At 38.7% G+C, this 14,432-nt stretch overlaps 1 protein-coding gene across 27 annotated transcripts in view; it reads right to left on the reverse strand.

Annotated features, from left to right (window-relative positions):
• The window catches only part of Trpm3 (transient receptor potential cation channel subfamily M member 3), a 522,878-nt gene that overhangs the window by 192,143 nt on the left and 316,303 nt on the right, over nucleotides 1-14,432 (reverse strand). The gene's annotated exons all lie outside the window — the stretch shown is intronic.

A 14,432-nucleotide genomic window follows, 5' to 3' on the forward strand; every position in this document is an offset into this window, starting at 1 on the left:
TTATTAGGAAAATGCTTTTCCTTTATATATGCATGTACATATGTATGTATGTATGTACGTACAGAAAGAGAGACAAAGACAGACAGGCAGACAAATGGAGAGAGGAGAGAGACAGAATGAGAAATGAGAATGTTGGAAGTGTTCTGACTGGCTTAGGGGAGATGAGTCTAAGTGGGGGCTGGTAAATGAAGACACCAGACAGAACATTCAGCAGCTTGAAGCTTTTGTCGACTTTAGACCCCCCCCCATCTGTGATTCACTTTCTTTCCCTGTCTTATTTTGTGGATACACATTTTCGTGTCTTTGAGAAGCCTGCTTTCTTGAATCTCTGATTTATTTTTAGTTCTTTCCATTTTTTTCCACTCCACAGCACTGGAGAGGAGAAATTGATAGCTTTTTAAAATTTTTACCATGATATTCGAACATCAATGGATTTAGAGACAACCCCTTGTTAGATGTCTTTTTATGGCACTAGAGTAGTGATTGAAAACTTCTTGACACCAAAACATGGTTGTAACATTCCATGAAACTGTAGCTTTAGAATCAGGTCCAGTGACAGTGACTTATTTATGGAAACCGCTAATTGGGGGCTCCATATGCATCAGTGTTATTTTGGGTTCACCTCAAATTAGAGGGTTTTGGCGACTGAGGAAAATCTCTGCACTGTGGCATTTGTGGTTCCATTTAAATGCTGCATGTATGGCCTGTAGTTTTTAGATTCATCACTGAGTAATTTAAAATAGGTCAGTGTTTACCCAGGGCTCAGGATAGCCAGCAACACGCCCCACACTTTGCAATTAGTGTTCTATTCAAACGCTGCAAATGCAGCCCACATGTAAAAATACTTCTCCCAGAATAAATTTAATTATCTGCAGTATCAGATTTTTGTTCCTAGATTTGAAAACTAAAAAAAAAAAAAAAGCGTCTAGAATTCAGTGCGACTCCAGGAGCTAATCTTAGGTTAATTAACAGCTTTCGAGGAGAGCGGTCCTCCCGAGACCCCTGCAGATGCTGTGAGATGCCGCACACACCGTGTGAGGAATTTTACTTATATAAATAAAGCTGTGAATACCCACACTTGGTACTTCAAAGACATCATTTCCAATGGAATCTCTAGTTTACTAAAGAAAACAGAAATTTTGTCATTTATTTGAAGCCAAAGCAAATGCCTAAATGCTACACAAAGGACACCCAAAGTTGTCCTTGAATGAGGTCGTAGAGAGTGGCAATCTCGATGCTCCCCTCTCTTCCCTTCAGTCTTCCTCTCCCTCTCTTTCCGTTAAAAGCGACCACTTTCTTTCAACCTCTGTTGCCACAAGTAATGGTGTGGCTCCTCTTTAGAGGTTCGACAGCCTTTAATAGGTTCTCACCCACTGGCTGTGTGATTTTAAGACTTAACTTAGCTCTTATTTACTCCTTTTATATGTGTAACATGGAAGTGATAAAGTATTTTCATAGACCTGTGAATTAGGTAAGTCCATCCTTACAGAGGGTCTGGTGTGTCGCCTGCCTCATGCGAGAATTTGCTCTGATGGCAGCTGGCCTTGAATGATAATTTCTCATGAGAAATAATTTTCCCATTTGAGAGAGATTAAAGAGCTGTGGTGAGTTCTTACTTTGGGGGAAATTGAGATATTTAGATCTAAGGGAAGCTTAATTAAAATGGAGCTTTGCAGCGGCCCCATGCAGACATCTGCATGTTCATTCTCTGATTCATTCGCTCACTCAGCAAATCATACTTCCACCTGTTACCGTCATGCACTGTCTTCAGAGTTGGTTGGGAGATGAGACTCTCCAGTCTTAACATCTAGGAATTAGTATTATTCCCTCTTGAGTAGTTAATGTGGCTAAGAACCATGCATCCTTAAAAGTGGCCACCTAACCACTCACACACATTTCCAAAAACACTGCCACTTAGTTCTGTGCATAGAGCCTTCAACAGTTTCCTTTTGGTTTAGGCGATTCTCTACATTTACTCGGGACTTATGGTATACCGGGTATTTCTTTTCGGCTTTGACACTTGACCAGCATCCATTTTCCATGGCTACCCTTCTCAACCTTGTATCCCTGTCAAAAGCTGTATGTGTAGCAGAAACATATGTGCATGCTTGGGCCAGCTCTACATGACCAGGGTAAGTCACCATCAAACACTCGGTTGTTTCCTTCAGGGTTCTTTATTTCACATTGAGGTCTGCTTGAGGTGGTGAGACAATGGTATGCCTGCAGGTTTTAGCAACTCCTGTTAGAAACACCAGCACATAGAGATCTGATTTCTGGAAATACTGTCCTGACTCAGCTCATTCTCCATGAACCTTGGCTTGGGTTTGTCCTATCTTTCTCAGCTGGAATAGAAAGACTGCTAATTGGCTTCTTGCCTATCTATCCTCCTCCAGTCCACCCTCCACTGCTCTGATTAAATGGCTCTTTTGTAGAGGGATCATGTTCTAGAACAGTGTTAAAATTCTGCAATAGCTTCCCATCACTAGTCAGATGGCATCTTAGTTTGCATCTGTAATTTAAGATTATCTGTGGTCTCTTGCCAGGTCAGAGTTGAAACAAGATAACCAGCATGCTAAGCACCCACAGTGTGAAGGGAAAGTGGAATATTGCCATGGTTGTTGGATGAAACAAGTCTTTGAATGAGAAGGCAAAGCACCATTGAAAACCAATTAGCTCAGTGGTTTCAATGGGGGAATGCCAGAGTCACATTCACTCATCAGGTGACATGGAAATAGGCTGGTGATGAGAAGGTCCCCAGAACTAATCTCATATCATCTCAAAGTCAAACAGGTGGGCATCAAACCTCATAAAGCTCGACACCTCCTCATTTTCCAATTTTGATCCTTTGGAAATCTGTATTGGCCAGGGAGGGCCCTACCTGGAAGATTCTGCTAAAGGGATTTGAACTTGGAATAAAGGAATGATCCAACTTTAATCATTTTATGCAAGGAAAAAAATGTGAGGTCTGTAGAGGTGAACTGACTTCCTTAGCAGTATGTGGCTTGTGAGAGCCAGCTGAGTGGGGAGACAAGCAAATGAGACAGGAAAACTCTGATAATGATGTGTGCCAACCTCCATGTACAGGCTCACTTTGGAGTATTGATGAAACGTTATGATTTGTTTAAAGGGCTCAATGCAAGTGTTATCTTCTACTATACACGAGGATGTTCTGTAGTCGACATGTGAGAAGGTTCAGTAATGTGACTCCAGGCATCCACTGTGTTCCCAGGGGAATGCTTTACTTTTTTTATCAGCTGCTCAAAGTTCCTTTAATTAATTGAAAGATACACATAAATATTCAACAATTAGAATCCCTAAGAGCAACTCTGGTGCTGTTTTTCAGAAAAGGATGGCTAGATAGAAAGTTGTTACAGATTCACTAGAACACAGGTGTAGGTTGGTTAGATTATTTTGTCACTGAATATCAAATCCAGCTACAAAAAGCCTCCATCAATTAAGACAAACAGCGGTTCTGTGTCTTAATGTCTAGTCTAGAAGAAATTGTTCACCTGGACTATTCCTGAGGGTTCTATCTACTACTGAGGTGGATCTTAGAGAAACTGTCTGTTATAGGTCGTGACATATATGTATCAGTGGAAAGGATGTTCTCTGATAAATTTTGTTTCTGATATCCATAGTGGGACCATTTCCCATTTAACTCTCGCTCTTGAATTCCAAAATCTGGAGCCATGTATAGTAACATAGAAGGTGTAGGCATATGTACCAAAGGAAACACAAGTCAGTGGCATGGTGGGGTTGAGAGTGGCAAGTGAGCACTTGGTACTTGTGATAAGAATACGCTCTGTGGTCTGGTTTTACTGGTGGCCTTTCATAAGACGACCTAGATGCTAAGCTCCTTGGCTGCTTGGAAGGTAAGTTCTATTACCAATGTATCTGTATTTTCTCTGGAGTGCCAACTTAGTAATCCTAAAAGACTTTTCCATTTTGTCTTTGTGTTGATCACATAACTCTGTAGTTTTCCTTCATTCACCTTCTAAAGTACTGTTTATTATTATTTTAAATTATTATTATTATTATTATCATCTAACTTTGCTAGACTCTAAGCTTCACAAGGGTAGGGAATTTTGTTCTTTTGGCTTCCTTGTGTGTTTTAGCCAGTATCTGGGCTAGGGCTTAGATAATAATAGTTATTCAATGTATTTCTCAAATGAATAAGTAATATTGAATGAAATATCAAATATGGTAAAATCTATCAGAATTCAAGCACTTCTAGTTTGGTGAAAACCCACTGTAGAAATAAAGAAATGTGATGTTCAGTGTGATTGTCATTAGCTTTGAGGGACCATTTAAGTTTAATTGCAGCGTAATTCAACTTCATAGCCATAACCCAAGTACTCAGGGACTGTCTGATGGATGACAAAGAGGCAGATTTTATCATCCCCAAAAGTTCTGTTGGCCAGCATTGCTCTTGAGGTTTACAGCACAGGCAAATGCTCCACCTTGAACTAGAGCTAGGGCTATGGCTAGCAGAATATTTAAGTACAAATTAGTAAACAGTACTGGCTTTTGTATGTCATTTCCCCTCTTCCCTTTGCCTGTGGCTATTCATGTGCCCAAGAGAGGAAAGGAAGCTTTCCAAGGAATACAGCAACTACCACATGGTCTGGCAGACTTTCTGCCAAAACTGTAAGTCAAGAAATATACTCAGAGTTCATTCCAAGTAAAACTGATTAGTGAACGCCACCCGTAGCCAGGCTAGGGGGATGGTCAGGATTTTATTATTTTGGACCTTGCATCAAAGTCAGAATCAGAGCTGACTTAAGGAGTATATGGCCCCTCTTGGGAGGCCAAGCTATGGAACACCTTCAATGGATATACATTAAATGTTGGCTAGAGGTTTATTCAGAGGAGAAGTTAAGTAGCATGTGAGAGAAGAAGAAAGCTGGATGCATTCTACTTTCTTGCCTGAAATAACTCTAGGAAAAGCAAGATATGTCTACTGCAGTTACTGGGCCATCTTTCTAGGATACAGTATGGCACGGGTGTTAAGAACATAGTTCCAGTTGCAGCCTGCCTGGGAAGATCATGTGCTACTAAGAGAAAGTTAGCAAATGACATGACCTTTTCATCTTACATTTGCTTATTTCTATAGTGGGATCAATATCATAATTATCTCATATTACAAAATAACATATTTAGACCAAGTTTTTGCATGTAAAAGTTTCGCAATGATATATAAGAGACATATTCATATTTATAAATACAATTAACTCCAGTGTGTCAAGGATGTTGTCGGAGATAGGGGCAGAAGGGTCGGGAAGAGTAGTTTGTCAGATTATTCTTTATTACCATATTTTCTTCTTCCAGATACTGGGATAATATAAGTTTTCTCTATTTTTGTTACATATTCTAGGATGGATTAATTCCTAGCTTAAGAAATTTCAAACAACTTATTTTAGTTTATGTGTATGAATGTTTTGCTTGCATATATGTATGTGTACCACGTGCACTCCTGGCACCAGGAGAGAACAGAAGAGGGCATCAGATCCCTGGGAACTGGAGTCAAAGATATCTGTGAGCCACCATGTGGATGCTGAGAGCTGAAACTGGTCCTCTGCAAGAGACACAGTACTTTTAACTTTGACACCACCTCTCCAGCCCCCAATTCCTACTTAAACATTATTATTTCTTATGTATTACCAACAGTAAGTGTGTTGTCAACCTGTCCCTCATTCCATTTCCAACTGGTCCCCAGTGGTAAGGAGTTTCTGTTCCTTCATGTCTCATGCTTTATCCTTGTGTAGAAATTCTTATGTGGTCAGATGATTGAAACATTGATATGCTTTGGCATATTGATCAAGAAGCAACTGCTTCCTCTATCCCACATATCTTTGTGGTAACTTGGGTTTTTTCTCTTTGTTTAGATAAATCGCTGTACTACTTGTTACTCCTCTGGCGGTCTTATAGATATGAGCATACTTATATGGGTATCACTTTATTCAAGTGCCAGAGTCGATGTTCACAGCACACTGACTGATTGTAAGATCCTCTCTTTGCCCGGTTTCGTTGTTAATCTATCCTACCAGGTCCTTTCATCTGAGGCCAGATGAAGCCTTAAAGTCTTTCTCAGTGCATTTCAGGAAACTATCACTGACTGATGTGAGTTCGCACTCAAGAGGAAAATGGCTTATGATTCTTGTCCCAGAAATGATAAGACTGAAACACACTATCAAATGATGAAAACTAAGGTGTCGCAGTCTTACAGACATCCAAATCTTAGGCCTGTCCCCGAAACACTGAATTATGACTGCCATGGCCTTAAAGGAAAAAATTCTTTAAAGCTTATCCAAGACCTATAGGAGCTTCTCTCTTTTATGAAGACTGGTGTGACATAAACTATCCAAAGACTGTATAATAAACATGGATATTCACCCAATAATGTAGGAATCAAATTGAGAGGCTTTTGTTTCATGTTTCTTTTGACAAGATTAGCACATGTAATTGTACTAATCACTGGATCCTGCTTTCAATGTGTTTTCTCCTTTTCTGTCAAAAAGGGCTTTCCAGCAGGTTGCCGGTGTTGTACATAGTGTATGAAAATGCTGCGGTCTATGATCAATTTGAGAATTCCGTGTGGATTCTGGAAAAAACTGTGAAGAACATTCCAGACACTTATTATTAGTGGTACCACTGATGGCAAGTTAAACTAGTGTAGCAACAGCTGCAGGGTCAAATGTCTGTTAGAATACTTCAGAATTAGCTCTAAAGGACAGTAAATAAATTCAAGGTCATTTCATTTAGGTCCTGTTTATTTCAGTTATTATATCATTATGTATGGCCCTTTTGCCTGCTTGTATATCTGTGTATTATTTATGTGCTTGGTACCCATGAAGGCTAGAAGGATACAAAATTGGAGGAGTAGGGAGATAAAGGTAGATCTGGGAATAATTAGGGGAGCATTTGGGGGTGAATTTGATCAAGAAGTATTGAATTAAATTCTCAAAGAATTAATAAAAATACTTATTTTTAAAAAGTGAAAATGTTTATGTAGAAGGCTTTTGTAGCATCTAATGAATTGATCATGTGATTTTTTTTTCTTTCAATTTGTTTATATGGTGGGTTACATTGACAGATGTTCTGTATGTTGAACAAACCCTACATCTCTGCAATGAAGCCTACTTGGTCATGGTGGATACTTTTTTTGATGTGTTCCTTGGAAGGAATAGATGGGGGATGGGCTGGGGGAGGGGAGGGAGCGGGAAGAGGGCGGAGAGTGAGAACTGTAGTTGGGATGTAAAATAAAATTTAAAAAAAAAATATAAAAAAGTGAAAACCATCATATGGAAGATTGGGACTGTAGTGTTTCTCTCCGATAACTATTACGTCAATGACAAGTGAGGTGGCATGGCATCCACGCTGATCTAATGCTTTTCCTGCTGCCTATAACTTCCCCATCACCCAGAGCACTTCCCCCTAAATACGGCTTTTCTCATCTTTCCCATTTGTTTACCTTTTAAAATTGACTCTGTGTTTTCACTAGTCAGAATATACTTGGAAGGGAACAATCAGAGTTCAGATAGTAAGTCAAAGGGAAGACAGCAGGAGGGGAGATGAATTATAACAAATCACATATACATATGAAAATGACATGAATACCAACTAAAAAATAAAAATCCCCAATAATTTGCAAAAGACAAGAAATGAAGGACACTGATGTTCTTAAGAAATCTATTCAAATAACAGTACTAAGAGCTAAAAGTCCTATCAAGATGAGCACTTTATCAGTAAAATTGTCCTGTAGGGGAGGATTTTCAAATCTGATCAGAGCTAGGCACAGCTGGGGTAGGTCGGGATTCAAGGTCAATACACTTTCTGATTCAAATGGGTTCTAAAAACCAAGTGTGGCAGCAGGTGCAGGGACCTGTACCAATGGTCTAGTGACTTGAGGAGAGTATTCACCAGGTACAGAGACCTTTGGAAAACACTAGATGTATCAGAGAAATTTAATCTTCATATAATCTAAATTAACTAAGTGAAGTGGGGTTCATAGATTATTCTCATTGGGATTAAGTGGGGGTACCTGCATTATTATCATTGGGATTGTCTGGGTTCTGGTTTTAAACAGTTTGTTGAGTTCTGCCTTCAGTCTATCTAAATCAGTACATAAAGGTGTGTGGTTAGTATGCACCTTTGAAATCTTCCCCTGGGTATTCTGGCAACTCCAGTCAAGAGTTCTCAATAATGGTTTGCCCAGATACCTCCTGAGGATGGCGGCTCCTCATGTTCAATGACACATTTTCCCAGTGAGCCAAGAGTGGAGCAATTTTAATAAAGCATATTTATTGTAGAGCATTGACTGGCTAGCTTAGGTCAATAAAACCTTTCTCCTTCATGGTATTTTTTCTATGCTTGAGATAATTTTTTTTTTAAAAAAATCAATGCTTTATCCTCCCCATGTTGACACGTTATGGAGAGATTTAACAGTAACTTGTCAGATGAAAGTTTTATATAATTTGTGCTGAAATGAACAATTGTTCTAGCCACATAGAATGTGGGGGACTGTGACGAGGTTGTATATTTATATTTCTCTGAGAAAACCACCAGTGATACTTTTTGGGGTACCTTCTGCCACCTCAAAACTCAGTAATATGACATTGAAAACTATTTGTTATATTTGTTCACATGAGACTGCACACATGTTCCTGGAGGAGAATTATGCTTTCGATAATACCATTGGAACCTAAAATGATTTCTAGAAAATATCCAGTGATTTATTAATTTGAAGATTCATGCTATTGGTCTTCTGTTTAAGTCTTCAACTAAATCATTTGGATGTATATATAAAGATATGGGTACTTATATAATTATATGTGAGTAAATATTATGTTAGTTATTTTAGTATATTTTTATTACATTGAGTGCATTGAATTTAAATATAGAAATAAAATTTAATTACACACGTGTGTGAGAATGCACATGCGTGAGCACACACAAATGCTAGCCTGTCGTCTTAAAGAATTCCTCTCCTTGACCACTTAGAGTAGTGTATGCTTAAAATCCCAGCTCTGAGGAGACGGAAGTAGGAGGATTTAGAGCTTATCAATTTCAAAAATAACATCAATAACAAAAAATAGTTTCCTCTACCAGTTTCTTTCATTTTGTTTGGCTTGAATCTTTCTTTGGGGTTGTTACACAGAAAGGACTATTTTTCTTCTTCTACCATCTCGGGTGATCCTCATTAAACATAGATTTGATAGAAAGAGGGAAAAGGAGTAGATTTATTATACTGGCATTTATGAATAACTGACATACCTTAGAAGTCTTGTTGGAAATGCCCTACTCAGTATTTTATCTTGTACTGTTTAAACATTTTAACTCATGTGACCCTGTAGTCACGTGTTTGAATATTCATTACAGTGTCTCTGAGAGCCAGTTCCAATAGTTCTATGCACACAGTAGGTACCCCATCAACAATGCTTACACAAGTAACAGGAGAACCACTCCTAGCCTTTGTTTTTGATGTCTTTTCCTATGATTTCATTCAAGAAAATTGAAAAAGAATCAGCTCGACATTTCTTACAAAAAGTTCTAGAAAGAGATGAGGCAGGTGAGATTAACAAAAACTAAAATTGACGCTTGAAATCAGCTTAGTTGCCATTGGTTTCTTTTTCTTACTTGACATTCCAATTATGTCTCTATCATGCTGGGGTGCAGACCATCCAGATCAATTACTTTCCGCAGAAAGCAATACAGAAAAATGATGGGGCTTTGACATCCTTCAGTGTGAGCTGAATCTCTGGAGCAGCAGGAGTAAACATTTGTGATTATTGCACAGAATGGCATGCCCCAGGGAACACCGACTGCTCCCAGCTTCCTAATACACCTGATTTTCTGATGGTTTTCTCTTGTCTTTGGACACATGATATGTATTTTGAGAGAAACAAACACTCTTCAAGTAATTTGCAGGCATAAATTGGAAACCATGCAATGTAGTTTTCCCTTTTTATAATTAGTTGATGTTCTTATGCCTTCATCCTATCTGATCCAAAAAAAATTGTTTTCATTAAAAAAAGGCTAACATCAAGGAAAATGAAAATAAATAAACAAAAAACTCATGAGAATTCTTATTAAGTTCTTTTTAAGTAGAAAAGTCTCAGAATATTTTTAATACATACATACACACTCCAAAATCTCTCCCATACCACGCTCACCTCATATCAACCCTGTCCTATACCACATATACTTTCCCCATTCATCACATCCCCACTTCTACTGTCCCCCCACACCACCCCTCTACCACTTCACTCACACACACACCCTCTCTCACACACACACACACCTTCACACACACACACACCCTCACACACACACACACACCCTCGCACCCATCACCCCCCACTTCTCTCATCTCCCTCTTCACACAAACATCCCATACCGCATAACACACTACATTCTTTTCTTCTTCTACTCCCAAGAGTAAGATTTCTCAAGGCTGAGCAGTGGTGGCAAATGCCTTTAGTCCCAGCATTTGGGAAGCAGAGGCAGGTGGATCTCTCTGAGTTCAAGGCCAGCCCTGGTCTACAGAGTGAGTTCCAGGGCAGCCAAGGCTACACAGAGAAACCCTGTCTCAAAAAAAAAAAAAGACTGCTCACACACCCTTCACAGTCAATCCCTAATTAAAATACGACTAGGACACTAGAATAGGAGTGGTATATGCCTCACTGATAATTTGATAATTATGAACAAATTATTTAAAAATCCTTTAAGAAATGTTTTTATTTTTGGATGCTAGCTGACTGGTTCTGCCTCTTTTCTAGATCTAAAATGTGGTTGGATGAAATCCAGGAGGTAAGTTTTTAACAAAAATTCTAAAGAAAATATAAGCATTGGTAATAAAACTGTGAGGGGTGAGGAGCAGTGACTCAGAGCACACACGGGCTCAGACGACGTTCTCATGCTGACAGTGTCCATTGTCAGGCACTTGTTCCCTGTGTGACAAATGAAGGGGCGGGATCCCATTTCTCTGCAGCCTGAGACTCGGGGGGAACAGTTACCAGGTAAAGGCCTGATGATTTCAGCATCAGGAAGCTGCACGCTGAAAGGTGCTCCAGACCAGGCAATGCTGTCTATCTGCTTAGTCAAACACAAGAAAGTCTTTATGTTTAACACTGGGTCATTAAATCTAACAGTTCCTGGTAGCACTCATATTTGTAGTTAGGAGGTTTAGTCATTTGCCATTAAGAAGAAAGCTTTGATCATATTTCCTGGGCAACAGAATTAATTATGGAAAGTGTTTACTGCTTCCCTCTGAACTATGACAGGTAAACAGAAAACCCGTTACGATGATAAGGGAATATGGACTTTGACCATTTCTTCCAGGTACCACATGCCGTAGAACAGAGAGGGAGGAAAAAGACAAAACATAGAATTTAATTTTATCCTCAGCACCACACACAGAAAAAAACATTTAATTGTGATCGTCTCCTAATGTATCCAAGCCCATTTGCGCTGTGATAGACACAGTCTGTCTGTTTCTATCTCAAGCAATCTCATTCAGAGGAGACAATCAGTTTTGCCAATTATAATTCACTTCCAAAGTGATTCTTTCCAATTCATATTCTCTTTCTAATTCATATTCTCTTTCCAATTCATATTCTTGGAGAGGAACTCAATGACAGGCTAGAAAGGTCACAATGTAAGGGGAGAAAAGGTCATTTCTTTAAGATTTTAAAATGTAAACTTACATAGCTGAATACACACACTCATAGTCCTTATAGCTATATCATTTAACAATTCATAAATTAAATTAGCTTTAAAAATTTAAATAAATTCCCAAATAAAACAAATCAGCAAAAATAGCAATTTAGTTGGAAATGAAAGCTTTGTGATTAGGATGTGTGTGTTCCCTATATCTAATTTTATTTGGGTGCATTTACTTATTCAGGTTTGTTTATATAAATCACATGTATGTAGTAGAATGTTCAATTCCATTGGAATTTGAAGAATCAAAGAAGAAATCCTTCCTGGTCAATGAAGGCTAGCTGGATCATGCTTTTCTTTTTTCCTTCCTTCCTTCCTTCCTTCCTTCCTTCCTTCCTTCCTTCCTTCCTTCTTTCCTTTCTTTCTTTCTTTGGTACATATAAAGAAAGTACACTGCCACAAAATAATGTTCATTGGAAATGACTTTAAATTGCATGCACATGTGTGGTTAAACAATTTCTTATCAAACTAAATAGGCACAACTAATCCTGGCAGTTATTCCAATGGCATACAGAAACATTATGACTTCATTTTATCATGATAAATTCACCATTGATTTCCTAAGAGTGTAGGCTTTCATCATAGCACTATGCATAACATCTCTCTGTGTGTGACTACATGTATTGACAAACATGTACACAAAGCTTCCCTTCAGGTTTCTATTTGTTTTAAGTATTGAAAATATCTTGGAATAATTTTAAAGCTTTGACGACCTACTGAAATAAATAGCATTTAATTCTTTGCCTCTATATTAATTATGTGAGTGACTTCAGATTCTTTGATAACTGCCCATAGTTCATATGTTTATGTAGAGGCTATATAGACTGGGAATTTTGCATACTTAGATTATAAAATAGTTAGAAATAAGAATTCCAAGTGAAGTTATATGTTCACAGTCCTTTTGAGTTTTAAATTGGAGATGGGTGTATGATGGTCTAGGTGAGGTTGGAGGTGGGTAGATGATGGTATAGGTGGGGATGGGGATCAGTGTATGATGGTCTAGGTGGGTATGGGGATGGGTGGATGATGGTCTAGGTAAGGATGAGAAAGGAATCAAAACTTGGACACAAGATCATAACCAGGACTGCACTATTTTAGGAATACATATGCTAATAATAATATTAAATATAAATTATTGAAAAAATTGGGTAACTTTTGTGCACCTAAAGTTTAAAGGAGTCTGGGGAGGTGAGGTAGGGGGAAGGTGGAGGAAGTAGTAAGAGGGGAGGGAGTGGGAACACAGATAGCTATGCAAAATGAGAAAAGATTGTATTAAAATATATTCTTAAGAAAACAAAGTTTAAAGAAGTCATCGAGACCCTTCCTGAGTAGGACAGAAACATGCATCATGAAACATACTTCAGTGAATTTTGCTAATAACCCAGATGGATGAGCTCATAGACTGTGCAGACATGGACAAAGATTTAATTTCTTGTCCACTAGATTAAGTTGCCCACTGCCCCTTCCAATTCTAAAACTCACATTTTTTTCTTACATATTTTAAATAGTAATAATCAGAGACTTTTTTTTGGTTTTTTGAGACAGGGTTTTTCTGTAGCTTTGGAATCTGTCCTGAAACTAGCTCTTGTAGACCAGGCTGGCCTTGAACTCACAGAGATCCATCTGCCTCTGCTTCCCAAGTGCTGGGATTAAACGTGTGTGCCACCACTGCCCGGCTCAATCAGGAAAATTTTTAATATGCTCAAGACACATGGCCTAAAAAATAATAAATAATAGGCACCAGACTCTGACTGTCACTTGGATGATCCAAGATAGCAGAGACGCTGGAGAACGCCTTCCTTCTCTTTTGGTTTTGTAGGAAAGAAAAGGAAACCTGCATTCCAAATGCAAACCCATATCTGCTTTGTGGACATATGACAAAAACAATCAGCAAACTCAATGGATCAACAAACAATCAAGAGCTAAGAGCTGTTTTCAGTTAAAAGGGTCATATTGCTATATTGAAAGAAATAAGGACTATGGCAAAATTTAATTAAAAAACAGTTAAGGTTATCAAACACTGCTTTGTTAGTCAATACAAAGATCACTGGGCAAATGTCCTCTCATTAGGTCCTCAGTAAGAAGATGGGTCAGTACTTACTCCCAACAAAGAATGATGATGGCAATTTAATTAAATTTGGCAGTGACTAAGCTTTAACTTTGATGAGGATTCTTTTAGAACCATCAGATCTCTAGGTGTCAGGTCACTGTCATGACATTCAGGGGTGGCATAGAAGCCCTCAGCCTTCTGACCTTCTCCACTTCACACATATTGGGTTCAGTATAAACCAGGCAAACATACTGTCTTAGTGGCTGCCAAAACAGGGATGAAGAAAGGGAAAGGAGAGGAGGTAGTGGCTGACATGTGGAATCTTTTTACTGGCGAGGAGAGAGGTAGAAAGGGAGTGTCCCTCCGCCCCCGCCAGGCTAGCTCGTCTGTAATTTTGTTACTGTAGTTGCATACTGGTCTACCCACTAGCCTTACTATGGTTTTTGAGGGTGGCAACTCCAGGCTGTTCTTTTTTATATCTCAATGTTTTTCACAGTTCATGGTACCCTTGGACAGTTACTCTATATTTATAAGAGGCCTATCTCCTGTGGAACTTGTTTGTCACCCTAACCTTACGCTTGAAAAATTGGGTAATTAGTTTTTGGTTTTTTGTTTGACTTAATGTCTTGTGTGTGTGTGTGTGTGTGTGTGTGTGTGTGTG

Source organism: Myodes glareolus, chromosome 7 (assembly GCF_982192425.1).
Source record: "Myodes glareolus chromosome 7, mMyoGla1.1, whole genome shotgun sequence".
Taxonomy (NCBI): domain Eukaryota; kingdom Metazoa; phylum Chordata; class Mammalia; order Rodentia; family Cricetidae; genus Myodes; species Myodes glareolus.